This window comes from Columba livia, chromosome 1 (genome assembly GCF_036013475.1).
Source record: "Columba livia isolate bColLiv1 breed racing homer chromosome 1, bColLiv1.pat.W.v2, whole genome shotgun sequence".
Taxonomy (NCBI): domain Eukaryota; kingdom Metazoa; phylum Chordata; class Aves; order Columbiformes; family Columbidae; genus Columba; species Columba livia.
This window is the reverse complement of record NC_088602.1, coordinates 191,906,285-191,934,268: the sequence shown is the minus strand read 5'-3', so window position 1 is coordinate 191,934,268 and position 27,984 is coordinate 191,906,285. Positions and strand designations below refer to the sequence as shown.

The following is a 27,984-nucleotide window of genomic DNA, read 5'->3' as shown; positions in this document are numbered from 1 at the left end:
CTTCCATTAGCCTCTCCACTGAAGTTCTGTCCTTGGTCACAGCATGAGATTGGGATCATGGTCAACTGGTGCCAGATTCAGCTGTTTCAGAAACACATGACAGGGAAGACCAAAGGGTCAGGATTAGTTTCCAATGACTGTACCAGTAAGTCTTCTTCCACTCCCCAAACCTCTGGCATTTCATACAGTTTGCCTCTTGTTTCACTTTTGCCTTAACATTCATTGCTGGATCTCTCAAGTCAAAACACTTTGATGCTCTGAGCTCGTCCTTCTGATATCCTGCATCACAGTCATCCCCATGGTGCCTCCAGCTTTGCCCGACATATGTAGCTTCTTGCTCTCCTAGTTGTAGTGAGCATGCTTGGGGTCCTGGAGAGAGGAAACTGCCTATCTCTGCTGCTTGTTCCCAGCTCACCTGCAGGTAAGAGCTATAGAACAGCCCCAAAAAAGGAGAAATCTGCTCCTTTTGACACCTCTGGAAAAGACTCTTGAAGTGATTTCATACTTCAATGCAAAGTAGTAAATGTAATCTTGTAAGTATGCTTTTTACACTGTGTGCTCACACCCACTGGATCAGGCTTCTCAACCAAGAGAGACAGAGAATATGCCCTTTAGCAAACATGATCATGCTTATAAATTAGATTGACTTTGAATTCTCAGTCCATGTCAGCACTAGGGGTGCACACAACTACAGTTTCAGTTTTCCATGGAAACCAGGTTAAAAAAAAGGAAGCTGTATAAAACGTTAATGTACTCTTCATTCTTGGACCCAAATATACATGCCTATGAATGTCTATTTCTGAGCAAGTTCCAGTTCCCAGCCAGAAGTCGTTGGTTCTAGAGTTATAATGTGACCGAAAACTTAGACTTAGTTTTGTTTGGTATTTGTAAGACTGGATTTTTGGAATTGCCAAGCATTTCTTTCCAATTTTACTTTTTTTTTCCCTTAGTCAGTGGAATTTAATGAAGATGTATCCAAAAGCAGAATTTTAACTGCCCTGTAATTATTCTGACATAGTAGCAAGAAACTTGATTTTATTGTATGGTTCCATTTGTAATTACAATATAATTATTCATGTGTAAATCAGAAATAAGTGTATTTTAATTGTAAGTTGGTTTGGGAATTTAAAATGAATCTTTTGGTGCTGTGTGAGGTATATACTGAAACACTAATTCTGAATATTTCAGAACTCAATAGGAATAGATATGTAATTTGAGTATATGGAGCAGTGTAGAGGGGTTTTTTTAGAGTTAAGTAACTACACAGTAACAAACATGTACAGTATCTACTAATCACATTCTGAATTTCTTAAAGAATAATTAGTGGCATTTTCTACTTTGTAAAGTATTTATTTTCATCCTTATGTTTTCCCTGTCCTTGTATCTATTCTTGATGACAATTTCATATTTGAGGGTTATTTTAGGTAAAGGAAGTGAATTGCCTGAACTTTCAGGTTATTATTTGAAAATAATTGCAAGAAAATAACAATAAATATTAAGCTTTTGTATGCAACACCTTCAGCTAGGCTATACATACCTTCCTCTACTATCAAAGTCCTGTCCAGGTTGATTTCTGATGAGTTAAATCTGTGTCCAGGATCTCCAGACCGTTTATCTGAGGATGACCTTAGAAAGGGGAGGGCTCACCTGGAGGCAGAAGTTGATGAGAATATACTGACTCATGACAGTCAACTGGGGGATAATAAATGGGAAATAAATGAACGGCACCATTTGGGAGATGGGAACCAGGGTGAGAACACTGAGCTGAGGGTCTGAAGCTCAGAGGTTGCAGGAGAGGAAACAGAAATGGGGAATAGAGGGAAATTTAAGGTCTAGGGAAATACTTGATAAAGGGTTTGGAGAAGAATGGTGGCAGATGGGAGAGTTTGCATTCAAAAAGGAGTAGGAAGGCCTTATTTCTCTTGTTTTGGGGTTGCAAGGACTGATTCTGTAGGAAAAAAAGAGATTGGGTTGGTAAAATGTATGGAAAAATAATTGTCAAAGATGAAGTAAATATAAGCAAGGAGAGCTGGGAAGGAAGATGAGTAGCTTTGGTACGGGAGTTTGTAATGGCAGAGACCTTGGGAAAGGCCAATGTGGGAGGGGTCACTTGACACAAAATGTGTTTGGAGGAGTTTTTAGGCAGGAGGGACTGGGGGATTTGAGACCTGGGACAGAAGGGCCTAAGGATAGTAGGGTGTGAGGGGCAGGTTAGGGTTACCAGTCTGGTAAATATTATTATCTGGGCCCTGACAAATATTTTTATCTGGTCCTGATGTTAGAGCAAAGGCATGTACACAGAAAACTGCCTCCCTGTTCCTGTGCTAAGAACAGCCCTTCCCTTATTTTCTGTTTGTAGCAATTGCAGTAGGCTTGTTTGGACTAAATAACCCAGAGAATAGTCATGTAGTCATGAAGGATATGAATTCTGAGTGATCCAGGGAATTATTGTGCATTATGAAAATTCACTACATGAATGTTGATTTGAGAGACTGAAACTTAATGTTTCTGAACTTGTTTCACACCATAAGTGTGCCTAATAAATCCAAGTTTAAAACCAGACACTCTTCCACACAATGACATACATCACTTTCATATTAGCTGTTTCCTTAAATATCTCTGTAGGAAACTGGTCCTAAATCCTTCTGTGAGATCCAAGATCCTTCAGTAGATGGCCAGGTAATCCTTCTCTCCATATGCTGTGAGCACTGAATTTGCGTAAGTTTATAGCAGCACCCATCAGTGTTCTATGGTAGCTTTAGTCTGCTTTTCTTTTTGGATAGGGCAACACTGAGCACACTTGAAATCCTGTCCATAATGCACGGTTATTTACAAACCACTTGATACAGAAGTCACAGCACATATTTGTGCTGGCTAACAATCCTTCGTCAATGATGGATGAAGATCAGGTGTCATTTCTGATTCTTTTGGATGTGTCAGCTGCCTCCAGTACTATTGACCATGAACTGACCTGCACTCTGTCAGTCTGGAAGCAAGGGCAAATGGGATGAGTTGTGAAGCTCAGAGTCATGCACAGCTTTGAGCCCTGAAGCAGCCTGTCAGTGGACTGAGGAAGGGATCTCTTCTGTGTTTAAAAAAAACTCAGCTGATTCTTTATTTCACAGTGGGTTTTTTTTAATATGTTTGCCTATTAGCAACTTGATTATACAGCTTTAGCATTTATCTAGGTCTCTGCTTGCTTGTATCATAAATGTTAATAAATGTTGTAAGCTTTTATGAAATGTTTTCTACTAATGTTTTCCCTCACAGTCTTTTGCCTTTAGCTCAAGCTTCCTCCAACTGCTTCAAAAAATAGATGAAAAAAGCTGTACTGCATATAGCATGCTCAGAAATGTCACCCACCCCCTTACCTTCCCCCAACAAGCAGCCAAACAAGCTTGTCTCTGTTGAACTTGGGGGTATGAGGCAGGTTTTATAATTAAAGATGGAGACAATTCTGCTAGATAACTCCTCTTGTTGGCTCCACTGCCTGCATCTCTGCTATTCTAAGCTGTGAGATGTTGCAGCATACTAATTTCCTCCATTCAGTCAGAATTTGGGTTATACACAGCTCCAGGGATCTCTTTCATACTAGATATTCCAATTGAAATGACAGGGGAAGAGAGAAGGGAAGGCTATACTTTTCTATCTTCATTTCTTTATTCTGTGTGGGGCAGCAGAGATATTACCTCAAGTTGCTTCCAGGTTGAAGACCCAAAATCAACAGTCTGAAGTTCACCTGGAACCAGTTGCTAACCACTCAGATGTGGGTTTGTGCACTGCCAGTGTGTATAGCTCTGCTCAGGAAACCTGTGTGAGCCATCAGTCAGAGCCAGTAGGTGAGTTCAGTATCTAGGGACATATAGAGAACTCTGCATCCCAAGGTGAAAAAGTAATGAGTGGCATCAACACACAGTCTGAAGGGAGCCAACTTCTTGGTCCAACTCCTATGGCAAAGCAAGTTATGCCATGTCAGCTCAACTGTGGGAGGAGTCTGTGTTTAAACTACTAGCCAGGTGCAAATATGAGATAGATACAAACTTCTCCACCCTGTATTTACTGCCCTCAGATATACAATTAGTCAGAGAGGCAGGTAATTAGGTGGAGATACAATTAAATCGTTAATAGCAAATGCAAATCAGTGCAACACGGGCATCTTGGCTGAGCACTGTGAAGACAGGAAGTTTTGCCTTTTACAAAGAGGCACAGTAGAGGGATTTTCTTTTTCTTTTAAAGATCCAGTTACATGTCAGCGTAACTCTATGGTTAGATGTGGCCTATGAAATCCTACTTTAGTAAGACACAGTTAAATATGTGTCCTTCACCAAGGGAAATAAGCTGTTCCCTCATGAATTGCATACATTATATTAATTTCTCTAGTCCTTTGCTGAAGAGAGAAAAATGAACAAATAATAAGGTAGTTAATTACAAAATTCTGACATTTGTCCACTTGTTGTTGCTGTTTTTGGCCCCTCTTCAGCCAAAGAAAGATGCGAGCGCTGGAAAGCAGATGAATTTCCCTGGGGGACCTAAACTAGTGCTGTGCCACAGCCAACAGCTTCAGCCATTTGGACAAAGTGCTATGTTGTGTCTTCCAGAAACTTTTCCCAGGCCTTCATAATATTTGATGATTAGACCAGGATTGTTTACTGTAGGGTGGCAGCCACACTCAGTACAAGCTTGTTGCTTTATTCTGCACTGGCTCAATCTGTTTGTGCAACACTTTACATGTGGTGATAAAGTCAGTGAAACATTGGCCATGGTGTAGTGTTATTTACCAAACTAATAATGTCTCTGTTTTGCTCTTTCCAAAGTACTGAGGATAGATGGATTTCAACCGCCTTGTAGTTTAAAAGCAAGAAAATTACTATGTGTAATCAATTACTACTATCTGGCCTCAAATCTGCTTTGTAAATCTTATAAATCTCCACCCCAGTCTTTGTTCATCACCATCCCCAGTCTTCTCCTCCATCAGCTGTTAGTCAGCACTTCTCTGTTTCTTCTTTAAGTTATCTACCCAATGTGCCAGAGGCAGGTGCAGGAGACGAGCACAGCTGCCCATGATTGTTTTAACATCAGTGCTGTGTTTTCCAGTTGTAAAGTATTTCCAAAGTTTGTTTTCCTCGATGAAATGAAAACAACAAAAAAAAACCAAACCTGTTTGTATTCCCATGAACTAGTACCCAACTATTTTTAAACCTAACTTTCACTTATGGTTTTCATCTTAAGGCTTCAGTTAACTGTGTTGCTTTGTTTTAGTTTTGTTTTTCATTGTTCTATAATCCTCTGTGGTTTGGTACAACAGGGATTGAGTTTCATTTGCGCAGCAAGTTATACAGGGAGTATTACCACAGCAACTAAGATCCTGATTTATAAGACAAAACAGAGCTGCCCCCTCTATTCAGACAAGATTTACAGGTATTTTGCTAATCATACATCCAGAGTTGCTTTGATTTCCAAATGAAGTGCTGCCTATACTATTAATAGGGCTGTCACCTTGACTTGTGTAAACTCACCCAGCTGTTTTATGTCAACGAAGTGTTGGCTTTTCAATTTCAAAGTTTCCTGCTCTCATCTTCATTTGCTCTGAGCAAAAGCACTACCCTAGAAATTATTACATTAAATGTAATTGCACCTCAGTCTGGCAGGATCAGTATAACTGTCCCTTTGATTTTGTTCTTTGGGTAACAGCCAGGTAGTACTTTTTCCCTGAGAAAGGATTTTGCCATTAAGGATATAAGGATGTTGTTCTGGCATGAGCTTTTATCGTCACTTTGCCTTTTTTTTTTTTCTGTTGGTTGGGTGCTTTGTTTGGGTTTGTGTGTGTGTGTATTTTTTTTTAATGTCTAATGTATGGTATTCCATGTTACTATATAGCCAGGCAAGAAAAAAATCCCCTCCACAACACCAACATAAGTCTAAGATGACAGGTTGAAGCCCTGATCAGTTTCAAATTTTCTGTCATGCAAATCAGTCCACACAGTCTCTGTCTTAGCTCCTGAACTGCAAAACAATGCTTATTACAGTGCTACTTCTTCTACTCCATGCCCTTGTATGCCATTTTCAGGCTATGAAATCTTCAGTTACCCTTCCCTAGTGCAACCATGGCAAGGGCTTGAATGATATCAGTGTTGGTGCTGGGAGCTTATGTGGATATCCCTATCACAGCAGGAAAATTAGCCCATACCATGTCTTGATTAAGCTGTGTGCAAATCCAGGAGATGTTAGACAGTTGTGTTGGTGGGTTGTTCTTGTTTAAGAAGTTGTTGTTGTCTTGTTTAAGAAGTTGTTGCCATATTCTCCAGGGAATACGTGGTGAGCACGCTGATGTGGCATTAGCAGTAATACATCCTGAAGCTTGAAACACCATGGGGAACTTAAAAAATCCCCTCATATCAGAAGTGCCAAACGCTTTCTTAAATAAAGACTACATTCTGGCCTCACATGCACAAAACCTATTTCTAGCCCTCAAAGATGATGAAAGTCACAAAGACTTCACCCTTTTAACTGGAATAAAAAATTCTAGGAGTTCATTGGGATGAACCCTTCCAACTCAGGACATTCTAACCTCTCAACTCCAAAACTTTCTTCTGGTTTGAGGCACTTCTCATTAAAAAAGTAGCAAGAAGGATTACAAAAGTAAACTCCTCTGTAAAGACTGTAAAAACAATGCCCCAGTTGCAAATGAGTTGCAAATATTGCATTTGCAATATAAGCAAAATTCAGCTCATAGCAAAGACATGCTATGAGACTGCACCAGCTGAGAGCATGCAGGATGGCTACAGGCAGACTAAAGGTGTTTGGGGTGAAAAGTCCCTGCCCTTGAACTCACAGAGTATTGCATTTTCTACGTCTACGGGAAAAGGAGAGATTGTGCCATTCATGATCTACCTTACCATCATAAGAACACCTAGTCCAGTTTGACTAATGATAGGCTCTATGTTATGAGTATCCTATGTAAATATAGGCGTGAACTTCATCAAGTCCAGACTTATCTCATGTGTAGGATGGTGAGCATAGACTTAGGAAATGTGAAGTGAGAGCCAAGCATGTATAGACCTGCTCTGTACACAGATCAGGGTGCTGTGTCAGCTCAGCCTTGATTGTACTGCCCCTGTGCCTTTGTGTTGGTGTCATGTCATGATGGAGAGGTGATTCCTGGAACAAGAGTCCTGGGTCTTCTATCATGTAGACAATTAACTTTTCTTGTCCTTGTGTTGAGAGTGCTTATCTGTGGTCTGAGCCAGATATTTTCCAGACACACAGACTGGAGAGTGCACTGGCTTGTTGATGGCCAGGGTAGTGAACATGGCTTTCTGGTATGAGAATCATAACACTGATTGATAAAACCTGGGTGAACATTTTCTATGGGTCAGTTACAATGCCTTTGAAATTAGAGGCTGGACCTGTATTCAAAACACACATACGTGGACACCACTTTGTTGAGAGTAAAGCTGTTTAAAAGGAGCCAAGAGTGATTTGTTTGGTTTTTTTTTTATTGCCGTTTGAATTTTTAAAATCCTTACTGGGTCTTCCTATGCAACAGAAGTCTTATAACTGAAGTGACATAACAACAATAAAGAGCCTAAGAAAAGAAAGGACTGTTAGCACCAAGGCTAAGAGTAAAATTCTATAATATGATTTTTTTTGTTTGCTCATTTGTTAGATAACATATCTGTAATCCTCAGCTTGCTGATAACTTAGACCAGAGTCATGAATTCTCTTTAAAACCAGTGCATTTTAGTTAAAGAACCTCTTAATGTCCAACACAGTGGTATTTCCAAGAACAGATCAGGTGAGTTTCTGTGTTAATTTACTATTCTCAGTCCACCAAAGGCCAGTCACTGATTAAACACGCACAGAGGACTAATCAATAAAGAGCCATAACTTTGATCTAATTGGTGCTGATTCTGATTACATAAGTTAATACTCTTAATGAAACATGGTTCTCTTGACTTTTCAGTTTGAAATCCTGTGTTTGAAATGGTTGCTTATTAAAAACATTATGAAATAGCAACAAGAAGTTGCTCTTATTTACTTGTTTCAAACGCTGCAATAGCATGCTCTTCTTAACTGGTGTAAGTTTTTGTTTAGAGCTTTTTACATGTGACCCAGAAATTATGCTTTGATCTTTCTGTAAATAGTAAATGGCATGATTTCCTAAAGATACAGTTTACATCTATTTTGTAATGTTAAAGAGGGCAAGTTGGTGCCCCAGTGTCACAAGACAGGATTGCTGAATTCTCTGGTGCCAACTTCCAGCTTCAGCTGATGTAAGAGGAAGCAAAGAAGAGCCAGCACTGGGCATCTGTGTGCTGTCAATCTGCTTTGACGCCGTCTCATAGATGTGTATTTTGTTTTCTTGCTGTGCAGTCGAGCATACCTGTCCACTAGTACTGAACACTTTCTGATTTCAGCTGTTTAAATGGTTTTTAAAAATGGGAAGTCAGCCCTCACCCACTCCCCACCGTAGCTCTAAGTGCTCCTGCATTGAGAAGTGTATCAGTTACCTCTTTATAGTCTTTGTAAATATCAGTTGAAACAAATGAATCCTTCACTGGTTTCAAGCTATCTGCTGTAAAGGATGCGAAGTTGTCCCAGGGTCTCTTTGATGATGTCTGCTGTGGAGAGCTGAAATGTCATTGAATTAGAGGATGGAAACAGAAATTCACCCTTCCTAGCCAGGAATAATTTTAGTTTGTGTTGACAGACTTTATACCTTGCTAATCCTTTCCTTCTAGTATTCCTGTAGTTTGGGATGGGTTAAATTGTTCTCCATTAAAAAATAAAAAAAAATATAAGACCAATGTCAACACCTTTCTATATACATCTCATTTCTCTCTTCTCCTGCTTGGTACATGCCGTAGTTGTGAACAGATATAGATGGCTTTAGCTATGTGAGTCAGTGTACAAGGTACAGCTGTATTAAGCTTTCTCTTGCCCTCCAGATCTAATCTCTGTCTCACATAGATCAGAGTCATGGTTGAAGCATACCAAAACTCCTTGTTGGATTTTGTGTCCACTAAACAAAAAATAACCTGTGAGTATGGACAGGAGGGAGAAAGGCGGAGGACGAAGTTGTTTAAGTTGATTGAAGTTCCTGCTTTAACTACTGCCAATATATTTTTTCCTGGTGACTCTCACCTGAAAAATGGTGCCAGAGAAGATCTCAGGAAACTTAGAGAAGATGTTTTCCCCTCTAGTCCCTCTCAGCTGATAGGTAACCTAGCTGTAGCAAGAAGGACATGGGACAGTTTAACAGAAATGCCTGAGGAGTGCTTACTGTTATTGCAGGCACACCCTGCTATCTATGAATGGTATACTTCTGAGGTATGTATCATGGCTAGTGGGTCATGAAAAGCACACAAGTTAAATACACAGGGGCAGGGTATGCTATAGGGACAGAGAGGCAGAAGCAAGATCTTTGGGCTGATCAATCAGCCGAAAGCAAAGCTGACTTCTCATTAGCTGAGTTTCTGGCAGATGAGGATGCTGATTAAAATGTTGATTTGCATTTTAAAACAAAACTTGAGGTACAATCTATGTACTGGCCTGAAATTTTGAGTAATACCTCACTTTACGAGGTGAGAATGAATCTTGTGGTGCCATGGTGCCTCTTCCAGTACTTGGAGCAGGCCACCACTCTGCAAAAGCTAATCACTTCACAAAAATGGAATGCTTAACACAAATCTTCTAGTGCACATGTTCTTGGTGCCTCTTTATGAGTTGTCATATTTTCATCCTAATCGTCACCAATTATCATCAAGGTCAATTAAATCAATCAAAGGTGAAGAGCAGAAAAGTGAGATAGTGGCAACAGTTAGCAGAGTGGTTAGTAAACACTAAATGCTTTATGACAAATCTCAAAAATGATGAGTAAGGTACACAAAACCACAGTAAGTGTTTTATGGTTATCAATTGTGCAAACATTATGTTTGGTTTTTTTTTTAATAAGGGGTTAATATCAGTCCTCTTACTAGTCCTTCTCACCCTTAGATGTATCAAAGATCACCAGCTTCATTACTCCAATAATCTGTTTTCTGTCTTTACATTTCCACAATTACATTCAAATTTCCATGTGAAATGTAAGACACTAAGATTTATCTATATAAAAATTTATAAGGCCTTCATTCTCCATCAGCAGTTTCCTATTTTGTTCTTAGATATTCACACAACATCTGAAAGCCTTGCAAACATTAATGAATTTATGCTATAACCTCCTGGAGAATTAAAAGAGAAAAGTTATCTCCATTTTACAGCTGGAAAATGGAGTCAGAAAGATTTTTTTATGTGCCTGAGGTCTCTCACTGGATTTTTCAAACTCTGTGTATAAAGCACAAGACTTTCTTAGCCTCTGATTTTCTTTGCTTTGGGGATTCTAGCTTATTTAAATTCTAGCCTCTTGAACACTTTTCTCTAGGCCAGATCCATGCAAAAACAATTATTAACCTCAGCAAATATCTGGAAAACCACTTGACCAGAAGAAAGCTAGAGTTTTTATTGCATGTTCACTGTCTACTGTAGCTTGCAAGGCAACAGAAAGCAAGCAGAAAACAAACCCTGAATGTTCTCCAAAATTCTTTGAAAATATAAGCTCATAGAGATTTGGATTTAATAGATTTTCTCATCCTAATTTTGCCAGGGATAGATGTACTAGAAGCTCTTCTAACTGAACTTATGTTGTTGTTTACACTATTCAGGTTATTAGCATTTTGGCACTTTTTTTTCCTGAAGCTCTCTCCTGCATAATTAACCTTGAGTTTTATATGGACTACTTTTATATATGGGTTTCATTTTATGAGGGCTGGATTACATTGTCATGATGCCTTGCCTTCTGCATTGAATCTACACACCTCATAAGTCCCCGTTGATTTAAACACTTCAGAAAAATGCAACTGGTTGGTTTGTCTATTTTGTAAGAAGGACAGGAACAGCCAGATTTGCTGTGCTACTGAAAGGAGTTAATATCTGGTAAGCTACATTGTGCAGTATTCTATGCTGCTTCCAGCTCCCAGCCCTCTTGCTAAAGGTTAGTCGCTTGTGCTATACTTACACATAACTATCGTTTGGTAACTCTTTTATTTGTTTTCCAATGATTTATATCAAGTTTAGGTGTTTTTTTTGTTTGTTTTGTTTTTTGTTTGTTTGTTTGTTTGTTTGTTTTGTTTTTCTTGGTAAACTGGGGATGTAACTATTCCATAACATTTACCTTGCATAAACCTAGTACACTGCAGTTATACCATTGTATGGGTATTGATACAAAAGTAGTTTATTCTCCATAAGCAGAACATGCTTGTGAGGAAACCTGGGTAGTAGGACCTTTATAATATGGAAATCTGCATTCTGATGGAACCAGCACATCTTATTCCTGAACACACTGAGAGCCAACAGAGTCAGAGGGATGGAGTAAAACGAATCAAGAACAATGAAGTTATTGGGAAGTTTCTTGATTCAGGAAGGAGATCAATACACACTGCTGTGGACCCTTTTCCATGTCTCTTGGCTTAGAGAACCACAGGGAATTGAAACTTTTGATGGAGCCTTTGGCAGGAAATCTGAGAGAAAAAAAACATGGAGAAGTCTCCCTCCCATAAAATTGCTGCTCCAAGGAGTATATGTCTTAGATTCTCTGTTACATATACCTATTTCACATTATGGAACTACTCATGACTTACTGGATTTATTACTGACTTCCTCAGAAATAAGGAAAGTTAGTTTTGGGTTTATTATATCTTGACATGAAGCAGTCTGTCAGTGATAAGGCTGAAGGACAGAGTTTAGGACTTCTGTAATTTATCCTATATTTTTTCCAAGCTTATTCAATATATAGGATCTTGGACATCCAGAAAGTGGAAAATCTCACACAACACCAGTGTTGGTACTATGTGATATCTCACTCTGAGCAACCTGATCTGTCTTCAAAATAGGTCCTGTTTTTAGCAGGGGTTTGGACCAAGAATTGTTTGGTGACTCTGTGTTCCTGCTCCCTGCTCACTGTAAAGCTATAACTATGGAGAGCCAGGTCCATGGCTTTCCATATGCCCATGTTTCCCAGTGCTTTGAATTCCAGAACTATATGCAGCACCATTTTCCAGGTGAGGCTCTACACTGGTCGTGCTCTACACCCTGAGCAACAAGGTACTGTCAGTGGCAATTTTTGCTCCCACCAGCAGTCAGAGATGCTGCCATCTTTACCACCAAATCCTTGAGGTCTCATACAAACCATAAGTTAATAAACCAAACCGCACCTGTAGTTCTTCAGTCTGGAGGCCACTGATTACACAATGTTTTGTTACGGACTCCCGGTTCTGGGAAAGGATTTCAAGGCTGCCTGTCTTTCATGAAGCCAAATAAAGTCCTGGACAGATTATTAGTTCAGACAGGTCGTCACATAAAAAGCATGACACTAATACTAGGCCAAAGACAGTTGTGGAAGCAGTACAGCTGTGTTTTTGTGGTGCTGAGTCAGCCAATGCCCGCTGTACAGTTAATCTGCTCAAGGAGATGACTGTACATCACAAAGAAGTGGAAGTTTCAGGTGCATGCTGTTCATTGACATTTGCAGGATTTGCAACTCCAGTAGCAGTCACTGGGTGAAAATGAAGCAATTTGCTTTAATAATGCAGATGCCAAAATAGTAAAATATACAGGACAATTATATTGGGAAACTCTCATCATAAATTTTATTTATTTTTCGTATTGTGGCGTTGTTTGAACAGTGTATTTCCCACATTTGAGGAAGATGATAAACAGAGTAACTGAGCTGAAGCTAAATATTTCATAAATCCATCTTTCAACAAGGTAATATGTCATCAATTCAGGCACTGGAACAAGTAACATCGTTAAATGTTATGGCACACTTCATCCAGTTCCTCCACAAAATCATTTTCTTAATACTGTGGTTGTAAAGGAAGTTAGTATCAATCAGTCAAACATAGACATACACCATTCTAATTGTATATTTTGTCAATATCATAAAACTGGTATGCTTGATGCCTTAGCAACTATGTATGCAAAGTATAGCAGAAATATTTTGTCTTCCTTACATAAGGATAATATCGCCTATTTCATTCATCTACAACTCAGACTACTCGTTGCCCTAAAAGTGATGAGGAAGTCTGAGTAGAATATGCTAAAGAAGTGGAGAGGTAAGCCAGGGGAAGCAGATGACATCATCCCACCGGGGACTGGACCTGGGTGAAATAACTTCTTGAGTTTCCTACCAGACAGGAAGGTTCCACAAAACCACAGCAACACTTGGGAATTGACACTGATCTGATTTTTTTTTTATCTGATGCTAAAGAAGATGTGCAGAGATACAAGTCAGCATCCTGAACTTCATGGAGAGTAGAATTAGGAAGAAAATAATTGACAATGTAAGTGAAAAGAGAAAATACTACAGAAGTCTTTATATAAAATATAGTGTCCCTTTCTAGAAATAATTTGTGTCATACTTTTATGACTCACGTAAATGTTTTTAATGTTGACATGTACTAATGATACTATTACTAAAGCTGAAGAGAAGACCTAATTTTCTTCTGAACTGTAGTCAGCCCAGATGTTTCTAATGAGTGTTGTGCTTTGTTATATCATTAATTATTTAAAAAGTTTGTGAACATATCTGTTTCTCCATTTACCCACTGATTTATTAATTGCTCTAAGTAATTTCCCTATTACTGTTTGAGAAACTGTGGGAATTGTCCTAAACAAAATAAACCCTCTGAGTAATCTTTCACATTCTTTTGTGAGGATTTATGGGATCTCTCCTAGGTGAAAATGAACATTTTCTGTAACCATGGGCAGAGTAGGGCGATGACTAAACCAGTTAAAGCACAGATTTGATCTGGCTTACAATTATCTGTATGGTTTAACCATTAATACTGGAAGTAAATAAGCCCCAAGGCAGAGTTTTGGTTCATTTGCACTACCTGGGATAGTACCCAGGAGCCCTTTGTGGGATAACATGGGCCAGAGACCATTCCCTACATGGGTAAGGCCCCACAGTTTAATAGGATGAGGGATCCTAGCTGACCTGTTTGCTCTCAAGCTCACAATGCAGAGCTCCCACTGCATGCCTGGGCAATGCACTGACTCATGGCCATGCTGCTGAAGCAGAAAGTCAGATTGGAAGCTGCAAGGGTTAAACAGTACGGTTTGCTAAGCCACACCTGAGGGTGAGTCAGTCAGGAGATGTCAGCAACAGTAAATGAGTTGATCACAGTCAATCTCAGATGCTTCTGAATCAGTTGGGCACTCTCCTGTGCCAGCTCAGGGATTGCAATATGTATGATGGGCATAGAATGGCATTGCATGAGCAAGTGGTTGTTCCAGGCATAATAGAGTCTCCTGTTATAGACAGCTCCCAGTATGTAAAAAGAGAGCTAGGAAGAGTCCTTAGCTCCTGAAAGTGTTGGTAGCTCTTAATAATCCTGTTCTGAGTGGGATTTTCAAGACAACTGCTCTCTGGCACCTCCCTGTAGTTCCCAGAAGTCATCTGCCACTCCCCTGCCTCAGCCTAGGGTTAACACCGATCTTGTATTTTCTCTCCATCCTGCCCAAAATATTTCTTAAGGTTCCCTTTTTGTTGCCACATGTAAATCTAAAAAGAGTGCCTCAGAATCAATGTAAGTTTTTAATGTAAATACAGGGTCTGCACATAGCAAAAGAGAGAGAAAAGTAGAAGAAAAGAAGAAAGGAAAGCAAGCAGGACCACGACTCCTCTCACTGCAAAACTTAAGAACAATTCTCCTCACTTTACTCACATGAGAAAGGGAAATTCTCTCACACACCTACACCCTCTCGCAGTCTTTCTTCTATCTGTTTTTCTGATGCTCTCGGAGTCCTCTGTCTTTACTCAGTCATCCTTGCCATAAGTTTCTTTACATTGTAATAGGGTAAATCTTCCAGATTCTGAGGGACCCTTTTGCCAGAGGAACTCCTGGATACACGCTCCTATTTTATGAAATTGAGGGCTGCTAAATTAACTGGGGACTGACTACAGATATGATTCTTCGTTCATAGCAGAAATCCTGTTTTACCAACAGCTATTTTTAAGGAAACCTATTACAATATACATGTAGTTGTACATTCATATTCTTGTATTTTATTTTCTGTCAAAAAAGACTCCAAGTTCAAGAATATCATGATCTCTGTGTGTGTACCACATTGGGAATTTGAACCTTAGCCTACTCACCTGCTACCCTCCTTAGGGATCCCAAAGATATAGGCACTATTTAAATCAATTTTCCCAAACCATTTTCATTTTTCACTCTCTCTGTGCACATGGCTCTTAGTCACATGCAAAAGCCACACATGTACCAGTCTGAAATGATGAGTCAAGGCCTGTTTTATTGACAAGCAGAGATGTCCTCGGTCACTCAATTTCTGCTGGCAGCTCTTGTCATCTGCAGCATGCCAGTCAGTTGGACAGTCCTCAGAAGTTCTTTAACTTATGACCAAGTATAGAGATAAGAAGAGGCAGGGTTGAGAAAATTAGGAGATGGGACCTACCTGTTTTGCAGAGGAGGGAGGCTGCCCAGAAGGACTATTATCTGACTTTCGGGTAGTAGCAGTGCTTATGTTTGAAGTGTGTGTGATTCTATAACCCACTCCCCAAATGAAGTCACAGCAGGGATAAGACTCAAGGCACATGCTGTGAGCAGCAGGAGAAGCAGCGTTACCCTAGCGTGTGCATGGCCGAATGCAACAACCCGCTTCAGTGAGGTGACCTGGACAGGACAGTGAGATTTGCACCTGTGGACAGGTCTAACCTTCACTCGCCACACTGCACACCCTAGTTATGGGTTGAAAAAATGTTTTTGAGCTTTTCTTCTCCTCTGGTGTGGTACATGCTTACTGGGTAATGTCTGATCTCTGTGGTATCATGACCTATCTCGGGGTAAATTTTGGCCTTTGGCTTGACAAATCATGACTGTTTTTTGAACTTTATTACAATAAAGTTACATCAGCTCACCTACACTGGCTTCTTGCACTGTGCTAGGAAAAAGTTCAACAAGAGCTGAAACTATCTCTCCAGCCTAGGTTTGAACTTGATTTTAAATACAAATATCTCTCCTTTTCAGCATAGTCAGGAAAGACAGGGTCATCTTTATACCTGATATCTCAAGCAAAGCTGTGGATAAATATCAAAGATGTTAAGGAAAGGCAAACATATCCCTTTTATGTTTGTGGGCAGCATTAATGACACAGGGTGAAATTTATCCTCTTATCAAAGGTCAACACAAAGCTAGGCACTACTTCAAAGGTGCATTGATCCCATAACTGGCTCCTGGCACTGAACTGGATTTCACCAAATTCCAAAACTTACAAGAACCAATAGATTTTATTTATCTGTGTAAAAAATAATGGAGTGTGTTCAGATACAGGCACATATAAAAATTCACACCAGCTATTTTGATTTTGCTGGGACAATGTATTGGTTTTTATCTTGTGCTCACATATTTTGGACAGTTCTTTCTAGCCAGCTGTCCCTCCCTCCCACTTAATCAGTCAAAACATCCCTGCTCTTCAAAACTACAAAATATTTACTCAGACTTTGTGTTTACTAGGAATAAGCTGACAGTCCAGAAACTGAGTATTTAGTAGTGCACATACTGCTTGGTTTGAAGGGGAAAGCAAGAGTGAAGGCTCTGTCAAAGCCATTCTTTCAGATCTTAGTGAATAACTAACACAATGTTTCCTACCACATTCAGTCAATGCTCAAAGATACCAAAAAGGTCTTGCAGACAGGGAAAACATGACAGGCAAGGAACAGGGCAGCAAAGCCAATACAAGAGGAAGTTAAAAAGTTGTGCCTTTTCATTAGTGATCACATGCATAAATGTGTCACTGCACAAGAGGCACGGGATTTTTACATTGGAAGTATGATCGTGCTGCATGTGAACATATAGATTGCAAATACTGTAGAAGAAGATATGGCATCTGCATTTGGTACTTTTTTATTTCTTTTGTAATTTCTTTGGTGGCTGTATTTGAGCAGGGTGTGCCAATATTTGCAGTCTGGGGAACAACATCAGAACATCTAGTATTCCCGTCTACTAGTAAAAATAACGAGAACACTTCAGTTAATTCAGTGTACCTTCATGTGTATTAGTCACTGGTCCCTGTGCGCACTAATTATAGACTGCCTTGATGATGCAACTGCAGGGCACAAAACAAAGATTTTACAAAAGTTGTTTTGGTATATCTTTTTTTCTTACTAGGCTAATGGAGAAGCTGCTTTAGGCACACATCCGTGATTGAATCTGTCCTGTTCTCAGAACGTGACTGTGAAAGTTAATACGATTACAGTGGCATCAGCTGCGATAGATTAGGTGATGCTTTGCTCAGTATAGGTAAACCTACCTGATAGCGTGTTCTTCTTTTAGTCCTGAGAAAATCAGATTTATTTTTTTTTTTTGATCTGCAGTAGTAAGATATGAAGAATCTTTATATAACCGAGCTGCATTTTTTTAACCTAAGTTGCTCTAAATGTTTAACCAAGGGCAGCTAAATCCTGTGTACTATGGTTCACTGTACAAGTTATAATTTATTAAACTGTTATATTCACAAGGTTAAGTCAGAATTCCCATGTTCAGTCATGTACATGATTGCTTTGGGGTGTTCCAATAGGTCAAACTCTGACAGTGTCAAGCATAATTATCTCCTGAATATATTCACAGCTTCTGCAAAAGCCAATATTTGGTTTTGCCTTATTTGAAGAGTGTATTCATTAGTTTGCAACCCTATGTGAGGCTTTCTAAGCTTCAGCTGAATTACTAAAATCTGCAAAAAACACAGATTCCTTGAAGATGTTATGACATACAGCACTTTGAAGAAAAATTGTGTATTTCCATTAAAAATTCAAGACATACAGTTCATTTTTGCACACTGATGCAGCTATCTGTATGAGTTTGAGCCCATGGTGGTAAATACACAGTAATGCACATTAGCTTGTTTTTCTGAGTTAGTGGTTTTATCCATATATGATAAATTTATAATCACCCACTTTATAATTCATTTGGAGTTTATAAAATGTGACTACTGATGTTCTCCACCAGTGGAGTGGATGGTTCCGATATATCAGGTATTATCTAATGTGAAATATCAATAACATAACTGAAGAATTAATACTACAATAAGTGAGACATCTGGAAACAGTATGTTAACAAGCTGAAGGCCAAGGCACATGGCTGAACGCAGTTGAGCTGCAGTAAGCTAACAATTTGTCATCTGTCTATTGAGTCAACATAACTGACCTTGCGTCTGCCCAGGCTCTGGAGAAAAGCGTATTAATGTAAAGCTCTTTGACTGACTTCTTGTCTGCCAATTGAAGAAATACTGTTTCTTTCCCAAACTTTATTAATTCATTCTCTGCTATAACAGTAAGCATGTATTAATAATTATTAATAAATAAATAACATCTTTGTGCTGAAATAGTTACTTGCTACCTGTGTAGTAGCTTGATTCTGGCAGCTTGTGATCTTTGTTCCTTTCACTGAGAGGCAACCACAGCTACTTTGAAGGAAGGCGTCTTTTGAGCTCAAGCTCCAGTTGATACCACACACAATGTTATTTGTGAAAAAAAACGTAGCAATCCTCCTTATTTATTTTTAGCCCAAACTGTTGTATCAGTTCTGCTCAGTCTGCATCTTTAATTCTTTTATAGAAAGGTGATTTAAAAAATAAATTTATCAAAACAAAAAGTCTGACAGATAGACTAGAAAATAAATTAAGTTAATATATATTTTAATAAAATAAACAACAACAACGAAAACCAAACACAAATATATAGGCAAATATTTAAAAAAAATGCATAGAAATTTTCAGTAGAATAAAGATCTAGCACTGTATGAAACTCTGAAATGGCACTGGTATAAGAAGAAAAGTCAGTTACAAAAGTCACATAAACCTATTTATTTCAGAATGCCAGTAAACACAGATTAATTTCTGGCTTCCATCTAGCTGTTGACATTCCTTAAGAAAACAAAAAGGAAAAAGTGAATAAGGACCCTTTCCCTATCACTAAAGGGTAGTGACATCTGTAAAACATGAGTAGACGCCTATGAAATATCATCAGAATTAGGGTGTGTGAGGATGGGGCAGGCCAGGATGGGGCAGTGAGCAAGCAGGGATCAGGTCGCTCCAGGGTTAGAAATGTGCAGGGTGGGCTCAGCAGGGAGGATGGGGAGCAACCCCATGGGTGGGTGGGACACGCTTTCTGGGAGAGATACTGGGAGCAGGGAGGAGCTGGTTTTACTGAACTATGCAAAACTTCCTCCAGTGAAACCCCACATAAACATATGAGGTATGTTTGGCATGTGGTCAGAAATCTGAGTGATCACAACTAAATTTGTTTGGAAAGTAGAAATCCATTTGGCTTAATAAAATAGCTTGGAAAATATTTGACTTTTGATTTGGGTTAAAAAGTAAAATGAACAATCCTCCCTCCTCCTGCTCCCAACATTACATGTATTTTTTATTTACTTCAGCAGAAAAAGATTTCTTTAAAAAAATAGTGTTTACTGGGAGTTCTGTCTTGCCAGTTGTCTGCCTGCCCAGAAAGTACTGCTCACTTTCCTCTTCCTTTCCATAAGTGAAATTATTAGTCTTCGACTGGGGTTACTAGCAGTTAAATGTGAAGTCTTTTTGTCCTTCTGCTCCTTTTTGCTGATGCTGAGGGGGTTTCATCAGCTTTGAGGCTTTCCCCAAAGGTTGAAATACAGAGGGTTATAACGTGGGTAGCTGTAGCTCTCTTCTCAGTAACAGAACAGAAAAATGAAAATAGCCACTGGAAAATTCAGTTTTATAGGACAGACAGTTTCTGTTTTGATGAAAATAACCTTGATGAAAAATTCCCAGCTAGCTCACCCCTCAAGTCCTCTCCAAATATGTCAGATATTCCATTTAGATATTTACATCTGATATCATATACCACAGCAGGATGGAAGCTGACTCTCTGCAAAGTTTAGCTTTTACATTAAATTATGTATTTTAATGCTAGAATGCCCCTTGACTCAGTAGTATAGTGATGATTCAAGAGCAGCAAATTATCATGAAGGTAATGTAGTAGTAACATTTTGTGACATTTGCCATCTTATTTTTGGTTACATCAGGAAAGGACAATATATCTATGTTCTTCTGAGTAATTGTTTTTTTTTTTTTTAATTGCATCTGATGCTTCACTCATTAGCCTCTGAGCTTCCTGAGAGGACAGATAAGAAGTTTTTACATTTTGTTTGGAATTTAAATATGCTAGATATTCAAATGGTATACAGACACCCAGTCATACAGGTGTGTGTGCTTGTGTGTCTTTACTTTTGTATAAAAGAACTGCAAATCTTTTCACAGAAATTCCAGTCAATGAAATTTATATCAAATATTTGAACTTCTTCTATTTTTCAAAACATCCTTTCTACAAATGCTGGAGTTCGGGTTTCAGAATAATTTATTTTTAAACCTTGCTTTAGGTACATGAAATAGCTCTTCTCTCTGCTAGAAGGCTGGCCAAGAAGACTATCTTACCCCTTCCTCTCCAAAATACATTACTATGATTAACATAAAGAATTTTTCTCTTCAAATGTCAAAACAATGTATCTAATATTTTCCTCCCCTGTCTATAACCTCTCTCTTCTCTAATTTTTTACTGAGTTTACAAACTCAATTTTAATAGGGGAAATTTTCAGTCAAAAACTGTAGTCTGTTCTTTTTTTAAAGAGATAATGTTCTCAAGGACAGAAGTCAGTAACAAAGGTTACAGAAACCAGGAGAGAAAAAGGGCTGAAGTGGAAACGGGAAAATAATCAATAAAACAGTTATCAACTAAGAAAGGGCACTGCATGAAAGGAGAGTAGAGGTTCACTTCCCTTTGGGATAAGGGAGAGTAAGAAGAGAAAAACATGAACATGAACAGGCCCATAGGAGCCCATAAAATAATTTGTGGTTAAAAGAGCCTATGGCTCACAACTGAAGTATCCGAAGGCTAAAATTAGTAATAGAGCAGAGACATGACTGTGAGCATAATGCCAGCGATGAACTGCAGCAAGAAGAGCAACTAAACCTCTGAAACACTAGAGAAGTGTTTTGCTTGGATTTTTCTGTTTTGTCCTGGAGTGACAGAGCTTTTTTGAGTGAAAGAATCATCACAATGAATCATCAGCATATACCAAGTCAACCATGTGAGAGAGATGGGAAACCAAGAGACAGACAGCTTGATACTGAAATGATAAATAGTCTTCTTCCTCCACTTTCAGTATACTATTCTCTCTATCCTCAGAGTGGACTAACTTTCTTAGGTCTGTACTTTTTAGGAAGCAGTAGTGCTACTTTAGCCTTTAATTCAGTGTCGCTTCATGTACATAGCACAAATTTGGGTAGCAACAGATCAATATTGTCAGTGTCTTGTCTTCCTTATTAGAAGATACTTTTGTCAGGAAGATGATGATGCAATTGAAGAAATGTATTCATCAAAACACAGACACATATGATTTAGATAAAGGGAGGAGAATTGGTTTTTTTCCTTAAAAAAACCAGCACATCTGCTTACATGCAGTGACTGGCCAATATACACATATCATCCTATATATTTGAAGATAACAATAAAGATTTATGATCTAATTCTGTAAGTCTGTGTCAGACTGCAATAAATTTAGAAACAATTTGCTTTGATAACTAACTGGAAAATTAGTGTAATTCTTAACAAGAAAGAGCATGTTTATAACAGAAACATGCTGTGATAAAATACTGTAAGAACTAAATATCCTGGAAAGAATTTTAATTCTTATAAAGATAAGTAATTGGTGGAATGCTAATTCTCTGTTTACTAGGAATGACTGTGCACCTCAACTACATACCAAATGTCTTGAGGAGTCTGATAGTATTTTTACAGGAAAGCATATGATTTTTTTTTCAGATGTGTGAACATAATTTGTTAAGTAAAGACACATAAGGAAAAAGAATATTATGTTGTGAAACATGGCCCCACAATTTCATAAAGAACTGTTATGATTAAAACACTGGAACATGTCTAGCAGTGCTGGAGTCATTGCAATCAGATATTAGACAGGCGAATAACTCTGCAAGAAGAAAAGGACGTCAATAATTTGGTGGTCAATAAGTATTTCCAGAATTACAAATGGAACTATTTCAGTCTACAGTAATAATTTTTAAAAAGAAACTAAAATGAAACATTTCTGAGGGATATAAACCAGTTACACACTAATGATGTAGGAAAAAACATCATCTGAATTTCAGATAAATCCAAAAGTTCATAACATGTAACTGGGTGAACGAAGGGTGGAACAAAATAGCTGCTGAGTAACTATCTCTTTTTCTCTTGTATTAAAGAAGAGACCAAAACACATGAGCTGTTAAACTGATAAATGAAAAAAAAAAAAAAAAAGAAAGGAAAAAGAAAAAGAAAAAGAAAATAGTCACAGTTGGAAAACAGGAAAAGACTGTGGGGTTAGATTACATTTCCAGGATGATAAGCACATAATTCCTTTTTATATACAATGATACTAATTTTCATGGCATTAGACATAATATTTCTTAACTTTCAAATAATATTACTGTTCGATAAAAAATGTAGTTTGACATAAAAATGAATAGTTCAAGCATGATTGTGCAAAAGATGGAAATATGATTTCAGTAAATTCGGAATTTCATTTCAGGGACTACCTTGTTTTGTTTCAATGATAGATTTACGAGTTTCAAAAGCTGATTTTGTTTTCCCATTCGCTATTCCAATAATGTACACTATTACACAGAATCACACAGAATCGACTGGGTTGGAAAAGACCTCAGAGATCATCGAGTTCAACCCTTGGTCCAACTCTAGTCCGTTTACTAGATCATGGCACTAAATGCCATGTCCAATCTCAGTTTAAAAACCTCCAGGGACGGCGAGTCCACTACCTCCCTGGGCAGGCCATTCCAATGCCTGACCACTCTCTCTGTAAAGAATTTCTTTCTAATATCCAGCCTAACTTTCCCCTGGTAGAGTTTAAGCCCATGCACCCTTGTCCTGTTGCTAACTGCCTGGGAAAAGAGACCAATCCCCACCTGTCTATAACTTCCCTTCAGGTAGTTATAGAGTTAAACATAATTTTACATATTTTATCAGAAGCTTTCATTTGGGGGAGAATTTCATAGAAATATGACACTAATTTTTACAGAAATACAGGAAAAAACCCAGGATTCCATTGTTTACACTACTGGTGAGTTCTGTGAATCTGGTATAAACTTCTGGACGGTTAAATATGCTAAAATTCTTCCAAATAAATCCATTAACATTTTTATAAACTATAGATTGTCCCTAATTACAATTGTTCTCTTGCCATTAAGTGATCACACACTCTCCATGAAGGCTTTGTCTTCTGTGTCATGAAAATGTTCATTTTCCTGACAAACCAGAACAGGGATATGTACTATTGGACTCATCCAGTACAAAATTACAGCATTAACCACATCACTCAGGGGCTTTTTGGTCTGCCAGTCCATCCTGAGGAGCTCTAGGGGCTTTTTGAACTCACACAGTCCATGCGTTGTGACATGATGATGTTAATTCTGCCCTTCTTGTTCTTGGGGTGGATCTGTGAATAGTAAACATTGAAAATAACCCCAGTGTTTGCTTTGGTGTAAGCTTCTTAATATACTTTTTGTATGTTTGAGTGTAATGGTGGAGCTACCTGATATTGTGAGATTACAGTGGATATGTAATTGACAATTTAGAATATTACTGTCCAACCAGTCCATGACTTCCTGTCCTCAGGGACCCAACAAGAGCCACTAGGAGGGAGCTGGAGACAACTCTTGATAAACAGCCAGACTTGGGGAGAAGTGGTTAGCGCAACAGAGAAAAATGCTCATTTTGGCAAAATAACCCCAGGTCTGAGTCTAGCAGGTTAAGTCAAAAGGCTGTCCCTCTTGGCTGAGGGCAATGGAACACCTTATGTGCAGAGGTCCCAGAATTTTCAAGAGCAGATGGCACCTTCTGTACGCAACATTTAATGATGTGTGCTAGTAAAGCTGACGTTTATGCTGTTTTGGGACATTGGGGCCCTTTGCAGGCTCCAGGTACCTTCTGTGCTCTTTTATTTGGGTGAGCTCAGTGAATTAAAAGAAATAAAAGAACTATTTGCGTGAAGGGAAATTCACTGCAGCCAGGGTGTCAAATGTCTGTGTATATGTTAATCAACTCCAAATGTATCCACAGGGAGACAACTGTTGAAGTGAATTGCATAACTGAACATAACTACCCAATCCTACTATAGGAATGCATTATTTTATCCCAAAGCACTCAACAGTCACAGTTGCTGATGACCTCTTCTGCAGCCAGAGGTCCTTGTGAAGCCCTGGCCAGTTTAGCTTCCTACGTTCCTGCTTCAGGGAGTTGGACATGGGTCACAGTCTTTTCCAAGACTTTATATTAAAGCAACTTGCACAAAAGCATGTGAGAAAGCTGTGACCCAGGTAAGAAGAGACCAGACATCTTCTGTATAGCAATATCTACAGGAGCCACAAAAGTGACCACTGTGCAGCAGAAGGACAGAGGCTACTGAAAAGCACCACCCTATGTCATGAAGGAATGTTTTAGTTACATGTGCAAGAGGACTGAAGTAAGATGAATTGGTTGATCTTAATTTTGTCTTTTTTTAACTGACAGATTTTTGACTTTGCAACCAGATAGTTTTATTTTAATGTTGTTAGATATATTGCCTGTGTTACTTAGGTTGAAAATAATTCAGTTGCAAGTATATGTGGTGATGTTATTATAAAATGTTACCAGTGTTATCAAGCCCTGAGCATCTGCAGTCACCCTGAACTCTTAGTGACTACAGCTGGCAGGAGGAAGAATTTAGGGAGGAAAGGTATACTAGAGCCTTGTAGTGCCTTTTTGAAATGACTGGAGAAGCCTGCTTTGAGTCTCTGCTTATAAAGAGATGATAGAAAAATGCTTTGTCCATGTGGTTCCTTTAGAGCTGAGGATGAGCCCATGAAGCCGTGCAACACATCTGAGGGAGAAAGTCTGCAAGGGAGAGAGGGTGGTTTAATTGTCCTTCCGTGCTGTCTTGTAAGGGAGGTTTTCTGCTCAAAGCTTGTGCTATAACAGGTGTTGCTGGTTACTTAGTTGTGGTGTCTGAGCATTTGTGTTCAGTTGTAATTTTGGCATCCTGCTACGGCTGACAGGTGGGAATGTCACCACACTTGTACCTGGGATATAGATAAATGGGATTTAATGGGGGGCACCAGAGATATTTATCTTCCAGAGCTTTCTTCTTACTGAATTTCAAAGGCCTGCTTTAAACAATGAAAATGTGGGAACATTAAGCTGAAGGTCAAAGGAAGTTTTTTTTTGTCTGATGAGAAATACTTGGCAAAGCATAGTTCCCTCACTAAAGACACGTAGATATCAATGTCTTTAGTTTTACCTACAGAAGTCTTTTTTGGCTGTTCCATAAATTAAGATTTTTATTATATTATTTTTATCTTTTCTTCCCAGCAGCTTTTACTGTTTTCAATGAACACCAAACTGGAGAAGCAGACTTTGCTCATGGCATGGAGTATGATGGCATTGAAAGGCTGTTCTCCTCATGAATAAGAACAGTTACAACTTGGTAGATTGGAAATATGAAACAGATGGATGAAATTCTGGTTTAGATTTAAAATTACTATCTCTTTCTCAAAAGTGTTTTGTTTTTTTTTTTCCTGGCTGTACATGGATCTGAGCATGTTTTCACATGCTAGAAAATACATGTGGAATTTTATGTTTGCATCAACTGCCAGTGGGATTTTGCATATGCACAGATAATAAAATTATTAATGTTTGTTGGAGAGAGGGTAGAAATGTAGCCCTCTATGGAATGAATACTGAGAGTTTAAAATATATCTCAAGCTTTTCTGCATGTTTTCATTCAATGTTGCAATGCTCCAGGGAAGCTGTGGATTCACCTCAGCACACTTCTCTGGAATCCTGAAGCTGGAGAACTGTGTTTAAAACAGAAAATTCTTAGGACTGTTTGTTTATTTTTGTGAGCATTTCCTTTTAAAGCAAGATGGTTACAGACAAGCCATCCAAAGTAAATGATTTGTAAAAGATATATTAAAGTAATTTTTTAGGTGGCATAAGTGTTAGATTTCTGTTCAATCATGTAAAATACAGAAGTTGCCACGAAGCTAATAGAAAAAAGAAAGAACACTGAAAAAGTGATCAACATACTTCTAGAAAGAGCCGGTTTAATATAGTGTCAGGCTACCAAGTTTGCAGTCTCCACCAGATAACTAATACCTGCTCAAAAGGCAACTAAACATGTAAGTTGTTTCCCCTGTAGTCACTGGGTCTCTTTCCACTGACTCATTGCTGCAAAGAAATGTACCTATTCCATTCCCTCAGCTGGCTTTTAAAGTATTTTGAACCACCTGTCAGATGAAAATGGTGCAAGTAGGCAGTTTGCACTGAGTTAAACCCCTTCTGTTAGATGATCTATGAGGAAATTATGAAAAGTTTTCCTGTTTCTGCTTCAGAGAAAAAGAGAGAAAAAGAAAAAGAAAAAAAGAAAAGAAAAATGAAGGATAAAAAGGAGAAGACAGAACAAGAACAAGAACAAGAACAAGAACAAGAACAAGAACAAGAACAAGAACAAGAACAAGAACAAGAACAAGAACAAGAACAGCCCCTGTTCTGCACATCACAGAAAGGGATTGTGGCAGTTGCACATCCTCTGATGAGATCCGGAGCCTTCAACAGGGCAGATGATGGCTCTTTAGCACCATTTGTACCCTACTGTGACTGTCCCCATGTCACCTTAGTGTGGTACCAAGGTGCTGACAGTCACATCCTCCCCTACCCTGGGGCAGGGTGACTTCATCTCCACCTGGCTGGGGAGCAGGAGGGGTGGGACCCTCGGTCAATTGACAATGTCCTCAATAAAGAAGGTGCCCCGAGAAGCTGAGAAACTTATGGACTATGTCATAATGACCACAGCCAGATCTGACCAGGCTATAAAACAGGGCCCTGCCAAAAACCCCCTTCGAGTGGTCTTCTTGGAGCAGCGGGTCTGTGAACTGGAGCCCTCCCCTAGACTGGGATGCCATCTAAGGAGACTTCCCAGGATTGAGCACACCTCTCCTCTTCTTTCGGTGAGTGGTTTTTCCCTTCTGGATATATCCTTGAGTGAGCCCTTGCCTAACCCAGGCCAAGTGATTATTTTCTTGTGGGTACCCTGGAGCGAGAAGCATCTGGTTTTGTTTCTTGTGAGTGAATGTGTGCACCCTGTGGATCCTCATTATTCTTATGTGGTTGTATCCCAAAAATCTCCTCAACTGATATCTAAATCTGTGGTTTACGTTGTTGGAGGGCTAAATAATTTGTATAAACCCTGTTTCTAGTTGGTTTACTGGCTATACTTTTCCAGCTAGAATAAAGTCTGCCTAGGAGCTTTATGTCTACCTAAATTGACTTTTCGGGTGCCTCCATGCTGATACTAGGTTTCAAGAATACATCCTAAAAATTATGCTTAAAATGTATTTTTTTTTAAAAAAGTACAGACTGTGTCTATATTCTGGATCAGTGCTATTTTTTCAGTATAAATTTATGATTTACTATCAAAGTATTACCTTCCCCCTCAATACCTTTTCTTCAGCAAAACTTTTCATGGAAACTTTAACAGTTCTATATTGTGTGATTGCAAATATTTTTTTTTCTAATTGATATGGTGATACATATTATTAACAGGAAAAAACTACCCTTCACCCCCCACTTACTAATTAAATCACACTGGATCTCATGAGGAATAACTGTTAATAATGAAAATAAAATATGATTTACTAGCCGCATAAGTGCGGTGGGCAGGGCTGACATCACTTTTCCTGTGAATTTGTAACTAGATGTTCTGTAGATGTGAGTTTAAAGGGGACTAGCCAAGGCTTGCAGAGCAGAGCCCACAGTTTCTCATTTGACTGAGGGTCTCAGAGCTCTCAAAGACT

The 27,984-nt window shown here is 38.8% G+C and overlaps 1 long non-coding RNA gene across 1 annotated transcript in view; it reads left to right on the top strand.

Annotated features, from left to right (window-relative positions):
• Positions 1-23,551, top strand: part of LOC110364699 (uncharacterized) — a 41,710-nt gene extending 18,159 nt beyond the window's left edge. The window contains exon 4 of the long non-coding RNA XR_010469603.1: positions 11-23,551. This is a non-coding gene — a long non-coding RNA (uncharacterized LOC110364699). The remainder of the gene's footprint in view (positions 1-10) is intronic.
• Positions 23,552-27,984: the final 4,433 nt, after the last annotated feature.